The 12,181-nt window shown below is 40.0% G+C and overlaps 1 pseudogene; it reads right to left on the bottom strand.

The window, feature by feature from the left end:
* Positions 1-9,019: 9,019 nt before the first annotated feature.
* On the bottom strand, positions 9,020-11,099 carry LOC108428739 (annotated as a pseudogene).
* Between the last annotated feature and the right edge of the window lie 1,082 nt (positions 11,100-12,181).

Genomic DNA, 12,181 nt, shown 5'->3' with positions numbered 1-12,181 from the left:
CACCCTGGACAGGTCGCCAGTCCTTCGCAGGGCAGACAGACACAGACAGTCACTCACACCCAGGGGCAATTTAGCATGTCCAATTGGCCTGAGTGCATGTCTTTGGACTGTGGGAGGAAACCGGAGAACCCGGAGGAAACCCACGCAGACACGGGGAGAACATGCAAACTCCACACAGAGAGGACCCCGGTCACCCGGCAGGGGAATCGAACCCAGACTCTCCTTGCTGTGAGGCGACAACGCTACCCACCACACCACCGTGCCGCCCTTTGAACAAACAATTTACTATTATTTGTCTGCAGTTCTTTACTTAGTACGTGTTTCTGGAAATTTTGGTTTCTTTGTTTCTGTGCTTTTGTTTCATCATGTTCATTTTGGCAGCCAACCTGTGCTTTACTGTACATGGGTTTTTGTACAGTAAAGCACATGTGGAGGTGTGCTAAAATATTTAAAAAATTAAGGTCATATGCAAAGGCACTGTTTATTTGCCTCTTCATGACTTAAATAAATAAAGGAGACTGACAAAGCTCTCTTTAGATGATCACAATTTTTTGACAGATGCGGTTGCCATGGTACATTTACATGACTGCATGCAAAAGCCACAGCAAGATGCTTTTTTAACATCAACATGTAAACACAGCATTACCTTGCTCTCTGTTTGCTGCTGTGCTAATTCCTATAGACTGCTTACCTACTCAATGAGTAGTAGTATGAAAGGTATGAATAGTAGTTACAGTGGAGAAGAAAATAAAATTCAATTCTGTGAAAAAACACGGTATTCAGCTTCTCACCCTAGACATATATGACTGTTGCTGTAAAAGGTAGGAGTCTGGTCACTTATCATTTACTCCCTGCGTACTGACAGTTGTTACAGTAACTAAATGTGAGTTGAATAATGTGTTTTGTTTAATATTCAAAAATGTTGTTTTTTTGTTTGTTTGTTTTTTTTTAATCCAGAGGGAAAAAAGTGAAAACCATGGCACTCTTCAATAAATAAAAATAGTTATTGAACTGTTGGCCATGGAGCACCTTCAGCACCAAATGTTTGTTTCCCTACCAGCAGCACTGTCTGTTTAATTTTGTGGAACAATGTTTTCCCTCTGATTATGGCAACAGATGGACAATTTTATAACAATTCAGCTATAATGAAGTTGGCTAGTTGGTGGTTGTCATTCTCACTATGTAGCAATGTGTCAGAACTATAAAACTTGCACCCCCCCAGATACTGATGTTGGACAAGAAGAGAACACATCTCCACTGCTCCAGAGTCCAGTGGTGGCGCTTTACACCACTGCATTTGACGGTTTGCATTGTGCTTGGTGATGTAAGATTCAGATGCAGCTGCTCAGCCTTGGAAACTCCTTCCATGAAGCTCTGTATGCTGTTCTTGAGCTCATCTGATGGCCACATGAAGTTTGGAGGTCTATAGTGATTGACTCTGCAGAAAGTTGGTGATCTCTGCACATGCATCCGCTGACTCTGTCATTTCACATGGCCCAACACTTCATGGTTGAGTTGCTGTCATTCCCAATCGCTTCCATTTTGTTATAATCCCACTGACAGTTGACTGTGGAATATTTAGTAGTGAGGAAATTTCACGACTGGACTTGCACAGGTGGCATCCTATCATTCTGTAATTCACCGAGCTCCTGAGAGCGATCCATTCTTTCACTAATGTTTGTAGAAGCAGTCTGCATGCCTAGGTGCATGGTTTCATACACCTGTGGTCAGGGAAGTGAATGCAACACCTGAATTCAATTATTTGGATGGGTGAGTGAATATTTTTGGAAATACAGTGTAGTTCTTACAAACACAATACTTTTTCAATTCAATACTTTTTAAAACATACAAAACTCTTGCTAAGCTTTAATTGTAGTAATGCGTATTTATCCTGATTCTAATGTTCTGTAGTGTTTTTTACAGGCACAAACAAACTCACCATATAGACACATAGTTTTCAACAATATTCTTGGCTGACTAAGACATTTACAAAGTACTATAAATGTAAGTCTTCATGAACTTTAGCTATGAAAACTTTTATATCCAGAAAAAAGGCCTGTCAAAGGCGGGCTTTTGGCTAACTGTCTGCAATGCTTGTAGAAAAATGTTAAATCAAAGGCAACAATTGATCTATACTCCAATTACTAGGTAAAGATGTTTCATGTGGGACTATCATAGCAATATCCAATCAAATCCAATTAACTTTTGGAGCTCCCCTCCAGAAAAATGCATTACAGCAGGATTAGGCAGCTATCTGCACTGGACTTGATTAATGACCACACTAATTAATGCTGAAGGGGCTCATTGGAGCGACTTCTCATGTAAGTGCACTCGGTGATCCAGCAGCAGAGTAAGGACCAAGGAAATAAAAATGTCAGGAGTGGAGACAGCCAGTCCAGCAAACGTGTTTTATAATGCTTCATAATACTCTTTCACTTGTTTAGTCTCAAGAAAATACTCTATAACCACCTATTAATAAACCATCAAAAACAAAGTTTTTGTGTGAACTGTGCCAAGGCTATCTGTTGAGTAGGAGGCCCTGTTTAAGACATAGTGAATAGTAAATAAGGGGTGTCAGCACTACTCCTGTCTTTAGAACCCTTTGCTTCTGAATATGCATTAATAGTACACCAATTATGAAAACTCCAGTGCATAACAGAACTCTGATACTCAGTGAGCAGCAATACCAGACAGCCAGTGATTGATTTCCCAGTTCACAGATTATGCTCTACAGCCACAAACCCACAACACTGCTAGCAGCCAAGATGGAAACATGAACAGCAAAACACTGCACTTACCTTTGGGCCATAGTTCCCATGTCACATGACTTTAATATATCCAAATAATGTCAGAAATGTCTTTATTCCTTTGTAATCCATCACCATGTGGGCACCTGAACACAAGAGATTTCCTGTGTTGTCATATTAATGTATAAATTAATCTGATCTGCTAGTAGAATTTGTGCAGCTGTTCTGTTTAAATAGAAAAGAAAAAAAAACACATCATGAATTATTAACGAATTCATTATGAATTGTCGTAATACTATTATCTTTTTCAATTCAATGTTTAACTCTAAATAATCTAATCTAATAATCGAAATAAATGACTAACATCATTAATTGTTCCTACATATTTAATGTCTTTATCTAATTTAATGGGGACAACTGGGTAAACATAAAATTAATATGGTGATCTGTTTTTAGTGTCCTGTGAACATTTTGGGCAGATTAGTGTTCTTTGGGGTCAGTTTGAAAAACTGTAAAAAATAAATAAATAAATAAATAAAATAAATAAATAAGTAATAATAATAATAATAATAAATCAACATTTTACACATTTATTTTCATTGTTTTGGATGATATATAGGCCACTATAACATGCAATTTTATAATCTTCAAAAACATGACCTAAAATAACAATATCTGTAACATGCCTAACTTAACATGACAGCACCTGTAACATATCTAATATAACCACACCTGAAACATACCCGACACAACCAAACATGTAACACACTTAACCTCACATAACCAAACATGTAACATATCTAACCTAACATAGCCAAACATGTAACATATCTAACCTAACATAACCAAACATGTAACATATCTAACCTAACATAACCAAACATGTAACATATCTAACCTAACATAACCAAACATGTAACATATCTAACCTAACATAACCAAACATGTAACATATCTAACCTAACATAGCCAAACATGTAACACAACTAACTTAACGTAACCACACTTGTAGTAGTGCAAGCACTACTGATAGTTTGCACAATGTGAGGGGAGGGGAAAGCATAATTCCCACCAAAACTCTTATATTTACCAGAGGTTTAAATTAATAAAAGGATAAAATATGTCCATAAATCTGATTCCTATTTCAGTAACCAACTATTAGCACAACTCATCCATGTCCATGCCTTGCAAAATGCCGAAATGTCCCAATTTATTCAATAATGGTGTTTAATCAGATATAACATGCTAAAATGGAATCACTAGTGACAATCCATTCATTTTCAGAATTGAACGAGATGAGATGGAGATGGTCTGACTAAATATCCAGCCTCACTCTTCCATGGAGGGTTTTTCATGTCTGTATTACTGTAACGGTGGGGAGCGATGAGGTGGATGCATACGCTGAGATAAGCGACTTTTATTGAGGGCAAATCCAGGGTCGTGGTCATGACAGTCCAGGTGTTACAAGCTAACACGGAGAAATGGAGGGAAAGATATAATGAGAAAAACACAGAATACAGAGATCCAAATACTTCAATCAAAATAAACATCAAACAATCAACAGGGCCGGAAGATCAAACAACATACAACGCATTAAACCTCAAACATATCAAACACACATCTAACAATAGTCATCATCCCAAACAAAGACCAGCAACAACACAGGGGAAAACACAGGGCTAGATACAAGAAGGCTAACAGGAATCAGGTGAAAACACAGGTGGGAATAATCTTGGGTGGGGTCACAAAACAAGGGGCCGGACAGGGGATCAAAACAAAAAGCACATGGACTAGACCAAAAGACAACACGAACACATGGACAGGACTGGGAAGTAAACAACACAAGCACATGGACAGGGAGGGGCCAATCATGACAATTATGCAGTACAATTTGACATGTCTATCGACATAATTTTCCTGTTGAACATAAAATGTGAATGTGGAGCACTAATAACATAGTGTACAATAATGCAGCAGCCTGAAGTGGTTCCCTCTGTGCCAGACTGGAGAAACACATATTTGTAGATGAATTTGACAGCCATGCAGCATGTACACTCATCAGCATAGTCTGATATATGTTTAAATTAATATGCGGTTATCCCCTGTTGAAACAAAACTTTACATCTCCTAAACAGTAACAGTAACTTTGTGGGAGACAAAAAAAAACTGTTCTTAACATATTATGTTTTTTTTTTTTTTTTTTTCCCACAGTTGCTTTGACCCATTTCTATTGGTCAAGTCATTGTGAAATTGTAACACAATGTAAAGGGTAACTGGAGTTCAAATTATGGGAAAATTGGGAAAACTAACTGCTGCTTATTACATTGCCAGTGAACTGATAATTGTCTTTACTTACATATGAATGCAAAAAATTGGTCAAAAGTTATCATATCATCTACAGAGAAAAACAATTGCTCATTTTAATGCATAATTACTTTTTATTTACTGGATTTAACATATTGTGAATATAAAATGTGTTCTGTGCAAAAGGTATGATACGTTTTATACTCTGTTGTTGTTTTTTTCTAATATGTTCAATTCAGCAAATAAACAGAAATTTGACATTCAAATTTGCGAAAAAATGCATGCAAATTTGAAGTAACAAAGGAGCTTACTAGTACGTATGCGTTGGTCCCGTTGTCTTTTAATTTATCTACTGATTTTATTGTTACATTTTTTCTCCATTATGCAAACTTGAAACACAGTCTTTGGGCTTTTTTGGCCACTCTCCTTCACCTCCACTTATTGCCTCATAATGCTTATCCTCATAATACCTCACATTAATCCCTTAAAATCTAAGGCTTTTTACTTACTTATTTCAGATGTGTATTGTTCAGTAACTACAGGGGCTTCACTGTGAACTGGTTGAGCTGTTCTTAGGTTATAGAAGTGTATAACAAAACGTTGGCCCTCCCTGGCCATTTAAGGGGTTAACCACAAATTTCTCTCCTACAAACTTTTTCAAAGATCTGCAGGAAAAGGCATGAAGTCAGATCTAATATTGCTGGTCTGTTTTAATTACAAACGTCATTAGAATCTTGTTAGAATGCACATTATCATGAACATCCTCAGATACCAGGAGATTTTAGATCAAAAGCTGGATGCCTGTGCCAGGAGACTGAGACAAGGTCAGATGTTCCAGTTGAAAAATCCACATAAAACTGGTTCACTGACCAAAGTATCAGGCTTTGCAGATGGCCAGTCTTCAACCAATGGGCTGAGCTTAAAGCTACAGTCTACAGAACTCTGAAGTATCCAGGGGTTTGTTCTCCCACATCATACAACATTAGAAGGCTAGATTCAGTGCTGTTGCCTTGTGAAATATCTTGTGTGGTTTGGCGATGTATTAAATGCAGGCATGACAACAACTGTAACGCCTGTATTTATCATTTATAACCTGATAAATCCTTGAATGACTTTGCTTCAGTAAAAGGCTTTCATCTTTACACTCAAAACACATTTTCACTCAAAAGCAACATCGATTTTCTCCTCATCTTCACTGAATTCACTTGTTATTCTGTATATATGGACTCTATCTATACTTATGCGATCATATACACCACTCATCATGCACAGTACAGGTCAAAAAGATGTATTTTCAAGAACCACTTGGGATGAATGGTCATTTTCCAGAGCCTTCACCAAGCAGAAGCATATTTGTGAAGCAAAAAAAGTATTTCCTCTGCCGTTCCTCTTTTTTCTTTCCCATTTCTCTCTTCTATTTGATTTTTTCATTCCTTGTCATGCAGTCACATTGAATTCTGCATTCAGTGTATCGCTCCCCTTCATGCTGCTGCTAATCCATAATTCAGCTGCACTAGATGGGGTCTCCCAGGTCTAGATCAAACGAACTGATGATCTCAGTGGGGCCCAGGTGTGTAAGAGAGACAGTGTGTGTGTGTGCGTGTGTGTGTGTGTGCGCGCATTCAAGGGAAGAACACCCAACATTTTCTCATGAAAAAAACAATTATCCATGCTGTCTGTGAGTTCATGAAATCCACTACAAAAACAAGAGTGCTTGCTTGTTGCAATTACACAATTGAATAATGGCTGTATGTTTCTGTCAGTGTTGAACACAGGGAACAGTTCTGTCCCGATTCCGTGTGCATAACACTGGTGGGAATCGTTATACTGCTGCTTAAATGTGCACTAAACTGACTCGTACATTAACCCTCAGGTGTCTAGAGTTATTATTTTACTGTACTTTAAATTTACATTATAGAGTTACAAAGTTCTGTGTAATTAATTAAATATATTATTTTTAACAAATTATTATAGAAATGACAACATAAAGGCACATAAAGAAGAAGAATATAATAAGAATATAAAGGGTGGCTTTTCTTTCAGGGACTGTTGACAAAACAATCATTTTCATTAAATATATAACAGTGAAGTGTCTACAAACCTGAAAGTATTGACAGAGAGCTTAGAATCCCCACTTAAGACAGAGAATCTATGCTTGTTTCATGGAATGAAAGTGAGTGATAAAAATTTGATATAAAAATATTTCAGCATTTAATTATTGGTGGCAACTGCAACTTCTGTGTTCAACGTCTGTAGCAGAAGGTTAAAGCTAAACCATAGCAAAACAACAATAATGAACACACCTAAAAATGATGGTTCTTCAAGGGCTCTTTGGTAAAGAAAATGGTTCTATATAGAACCGTGAACACTGTAAGAATCCATTGCATAATTAAAGGGTTCTTTGCATCCTAAAAGGGTTCCTCAGATTGATGGAGAATGTACAAGCTTGACATCATAACAGTAGAAGAACTCTTTTTGGTGCTATATAGAACCATTTTCAAAAAGGCTTTAATTGGTATGAATCTTTTACATTATGTGCAAGCTTTTAAACTTTTAAAAGACTTTTACAAATAATTTCCCATTTTCAAAAACACTAAAAAAGACATGCAGACATGTAGGCTTGCAGTTGTATTGTCGGGCTAGTTTACATGCCCTGGAGTCATTGGTAAATACTAGTGTAGCTATGTATTTTCAGTCTGTGTGTTTGGAGCATTGCATCATTATTGTCTGTTGAAGTACACTGTACAAGCGCCTACACCTTACCTGTGTCTCCTCACTTAGAGGATGTCTGAATATGGGGTCATCCAAAGTAAAGTTACAGGTATATACTACAAATTAAGTTGCACAAACAAGGACAATGACAATGACAACATAACAGCAACAGAGAAAAAGACATTTGTAAATGTTGCAGTCTGTGTCACTTGTCTGGGGTCTGCAGTGGATGTTTCTCCTGATGCTGGATTATAACATATCGAAGTTCATGAATGTAACTTAGTATAGAAAGCAATCCTTTTCTTTCCTTTCATCTGACTGTGATTTTTGCCTGGGCAGCTGCTTTGTCTCCACAATGAAATCCATAGTGTTGACTTAGATTTTATGTGTTGAATTGACTCTTCTAGAGTTCTAGAAAATTCTCCACCATTCAGATGGTTCTAGAATGTTTTTCCATTTATATTGTTCTAGAATGCTCTCCTTCATTCATAAACAAACCAACATTAGTGGTGAGGCTGAATTTGGCTTTTTTGTTTGTAGACACAGACGTTAGAAAAGTGTTTTGGAATGTGTAGGAAACACACATCAGGCAACAGAGCACCAAACTAGGCTGCGCATTTAATTCTTGAATCATCTTTTAAATTTAGATTTTTTTTAGCCTTTTTATTTTCTATATTCTGACATGAGATTGTGTCATAACACTTTCTGGGGTGAAATGGCATAGAATTTTAACTTAATGTGTACTAATTCTATCAGAAAGACTCAGAGACCAGAGACGAACGTGAAGGAAGGAAAATAGTTTAATCTAATAATATTATCAATTCCATGGATAACACATTTTTTGTAAGCTAAAGTCCTTGGCGTGGGCCACATCATCAGCCCAGATCTTCAACATGTAAAGCCCTGCAGATCCTGCCATACAGGGATGACAGGGGAGGAGCCTACCCCCTGGGCAACTGAGCAGGGACCTTCTGGTGGTGGCGGGGAGAAAGGAGGGGAACGATGAAGGGTCAGCATCTGAAAGCAGTAAAGCAGGTGTGTAAGTCAAGTCAATTTAAAGACAGGTGGAAGCTTGTGATTGGTCAGAGTAATGAGTGATGTAGCATTGGAGTCTCCCTGGCAGAATTTTCACTAAAGCTTTCATTTCTGATATTATGACACAGCCTGCAGCATCAGGCTGTTTTCAACATCATACACCCTCATCCAGGTGACCCAGCTGGGGTTGATCAGACCCCAGCTTGTGTCCAGATGGCTAGCTAGCTACCATGACTCCATGGTTCTCCTCTCTTGAGCCACAGCCATCTTGAGGCCCTCTCTGCCACTTCAGTGGTATTGCGGATGGCTCTCCTCTTTCGCTCACCCACAATGCCTAAACTGCTTGAGGCTCTGGCCGAGGAAGGGGCCACGAAACCTCTGCATCCAACCTCCACTGGGAGGCACCTCGCTCTCCATCCAGCTTCCTGACAGTCGCTGACTGGTCCTGTGTACTTAGAGAGCTTCCTCTCAAACCTTTCTTCCAAGTGGTCTTCCCATGGAACTGTCAGCTCCAGCAGCACGTCTTGCTTGGTCAACTCAGTCACGAGGACAATGTCTGGTCAGAGGGTGGTGACAGCAATGTGGCTGGGGAACTTTAGCTGCCCTTCAAGGTCTACCAACAGCTTCCAGTCTCTAGCAGTGGTCAAGATGTCTGCCAGTGATCTTTTGATCAGGGCTGCCTTCTCCCCAGCTCTGACGAAGGCGATGGTTCAGTGCTGATGGCTTCAGTGATGGTCTTATGGACTTGGTCATGCCTCCACCGGTATCATCCTTCTCCAAGTGCTGTAGTATAGCAGCTGAGGATATGCTCTAGGGTACCTCTCTTGGAACACAATGGACATGCTGGTGTTTCTGCTATGCCCCATGTGTGTTAGATGGGCTTGGAAGCACATCATACACTGCCTGGATGAGGAAATTAATGTGGAGAGCCTCAGCTTTCCAGAACTCAGTCAAGGTCACTTTCCTCTCAACCGCATTCTCCCAGCTTGTCCAAGCCCCCTGATGCCTCATTCCCACTGCCTTACATGGTCTTTGTCTCTTCCAGAGCTGCTCTCACCTCCTCTTGGGACAGCATAGATGAGGAGGGGCCTCAGGATCCTTGGAAGGAAGCCATGCTGGTAGACCCAGGCTTTGAACTTTCCAGGTAGACCGGACTTGTCCACAGATTTCAGTCAGCCATCCACCTCAGCGCAGGTTAACTGGATAGATGTTGAGTCTCTCAGAGAGCCATCAAAAACCTTGCTCAAACTCTTGACTGGCTTCTCTGTGATTGTTGGAATGGCTGTGCCTGCAATGTAAATCTGGAACTTGATTTGGCAGGTTCGGGGCCCTCTGCACTCTGGCTCAGCAGACTTGGTGAGCATATTCATGGCCAGGGAGAGCAGTGTCAGAGACAGTGCACCCTGTGATGGTGTCAATCTTCACCTTGTGCCAACTAGATGTAGCTGCTCCAGAAGAGACCCTCATCCTGAATTTGTTGTAGTAATCAGCAATGAGGTCTCTACACCTACTAGGGCCTTGATGTTTTATTAGAGTGAGCTGGACTAACTTGTGTGGAATGGAGCTGAATGCATTTGCCAGGTCAACAGTTGTGTTGTCATTGTTGTGGCAAGGTTTGCCACAACAATGACAGATTGCTTTTGTTCTCTCTGGCCTCCTGAATTAGCTATGTTACCACAACGGTATGCTCCACACAGCCCAGCATTCCTGAAATGCTGCCCTTCTGGACTGATGTTTCAGTATAGGTGTTCTTTGTCAGGTAGGTACACAGCCTCTTGGAAATGGCACTGAAGAAGATCTTTGCCCCAATGTACAGTAGGGAGATGATGGGGAACTGGTCTAGCTGGGTGGAGTTTTCCTCCTTTGGGATCCACACTCCTTCAGCTACTCGCCATTGTTCTGGGATCTTCCCCTTTCTCTAGAAGACTCGCAGGATTTTCCACAGATGCAGTAGGAGTTTGGTCCTGGAGCAGATCTCGCCTTTGCTTTGTGGACGACTTCTTTGACTTCCTTCAGCTGCAGCTCCGTCAAGTCGAACTGTACTTCTGGTTCAGGGGGGTCTATGAGGATGTTGCACTCTCCCAGCTCCAGCACTCTTCTGGGGTCACTATACATCTGCGTGAGGTGTTGATGAGTTTCTTCCTGTGAGGAGGCAAGTTTTCCACTGTGCTTCTGCCCCAGCAGGTCTTTAGTGAACTTGAAGGGGTTGGAGATAAAGGCCACTTGTTTACGTGCCCTCTTGTGTCACCACCTCCGATGCCACTCATGAAGAATCCTGATCTTCTTCCGTAGGATGCACATTAACTGGGATAGGCCAATGTGTTCCTCTTCTCCTGATCCTTCGTCCTGTTGTGTGGCCCGATCTGACCTGAGGCAGTGATGCTTTTTATCTATGGTTGGTTTTGATAAGAAAAAAGAAGACTGCTTTATAGTAACAGTTATGTGTTACAGTGACAAGTAGGCACACAGTAGTCCTTAATGCCTTTCTTTATGGTCATGTTTTTATGGTCATACTACATTTGTGGGTAGTTTGTATTCCTGTATTTGACAAGTCATGTGCCCTACCATGTGTTTGGCAGTAAGCCAGTAATATGTGAATGTGACTTACAAGTAAAATGGCAGGAGAACGTGCATGCAATGTTTTATAGTCACATGATGCACAGCACCTGGGGGGGGGGTATGCACCTATACATCTATATTGAGTTTTTCCAGTGAAGTCAGTTCAGTAGAACCATAAGAACACCGACCACAATGTCATTAATAAAACATGCTCTCCAGGTGTTTCAGCTTCAGTAAGAAATACATTACTCATAGGCTGCTCATAGTCTATATGGTGAAATTGATTAATGTTAATTATGTCTCTATAGAGGTAGGCAAGGCAGAAGTGCACTGTGCATGTACCATAATTGAAACTCATGGGTCTGTCTCTATTCTGCTCTGCATTCTTCAAAGGACCTATAGTAGTGCTTAATGCTGGCTCCCTCTCTGCTGAAATTCTCAGGCATGGATTCAATTTACTCTACAGATGAGGATTTAAAAAATCATACATTTTGCCAAGCCTAATTTCTTTCAGTATTACCCACTGCTTCAAAATTGTTTTAAATCCGTTAATATCTGAATGCTATAGAATGAGCTTTCTAGGCACACAAATGAATACAAAGCACTGCTGCTCTTACAATGGCTGGGTACTTCAATGAAGAAAAATCTTTATATTAAAGCACTCCTACCGTCTCTAGGCTCAGTATTTTTCAACAACTTGTGTGTATGTGTGTGTGTGTCAAGTGAAGTAAAAGTGTTATGTAGAATTGAATGGATGTGAATGTGCTATACTAGAAGTGTGTATGTGAGTGTGTGTGTGTGTGTACTCATGTGTGAGTGGGTGT

Source organism: Pygocentrus nattereri, chromosome 11 (assembly GCF_015220715.1).
Source record: "Pygocentrus nattereri isolate fPygNat1 chromosome 11, fPygNat1.pri, whole genome shotgun sequence".
Classification (NCBI taxonomy): domain Eukaryota; kingdom Metazoa; phylum Chordata; class Actinopteri; order Characiformes; family Serrasalmidae; genus Pygocentrus; species Pygocentrus nattereri.
The sequence above is the reverse complement of the archived record's forward strand: the minus strand, read 5'-3'. Positions and strand labels throughout refer to the sequence as shown.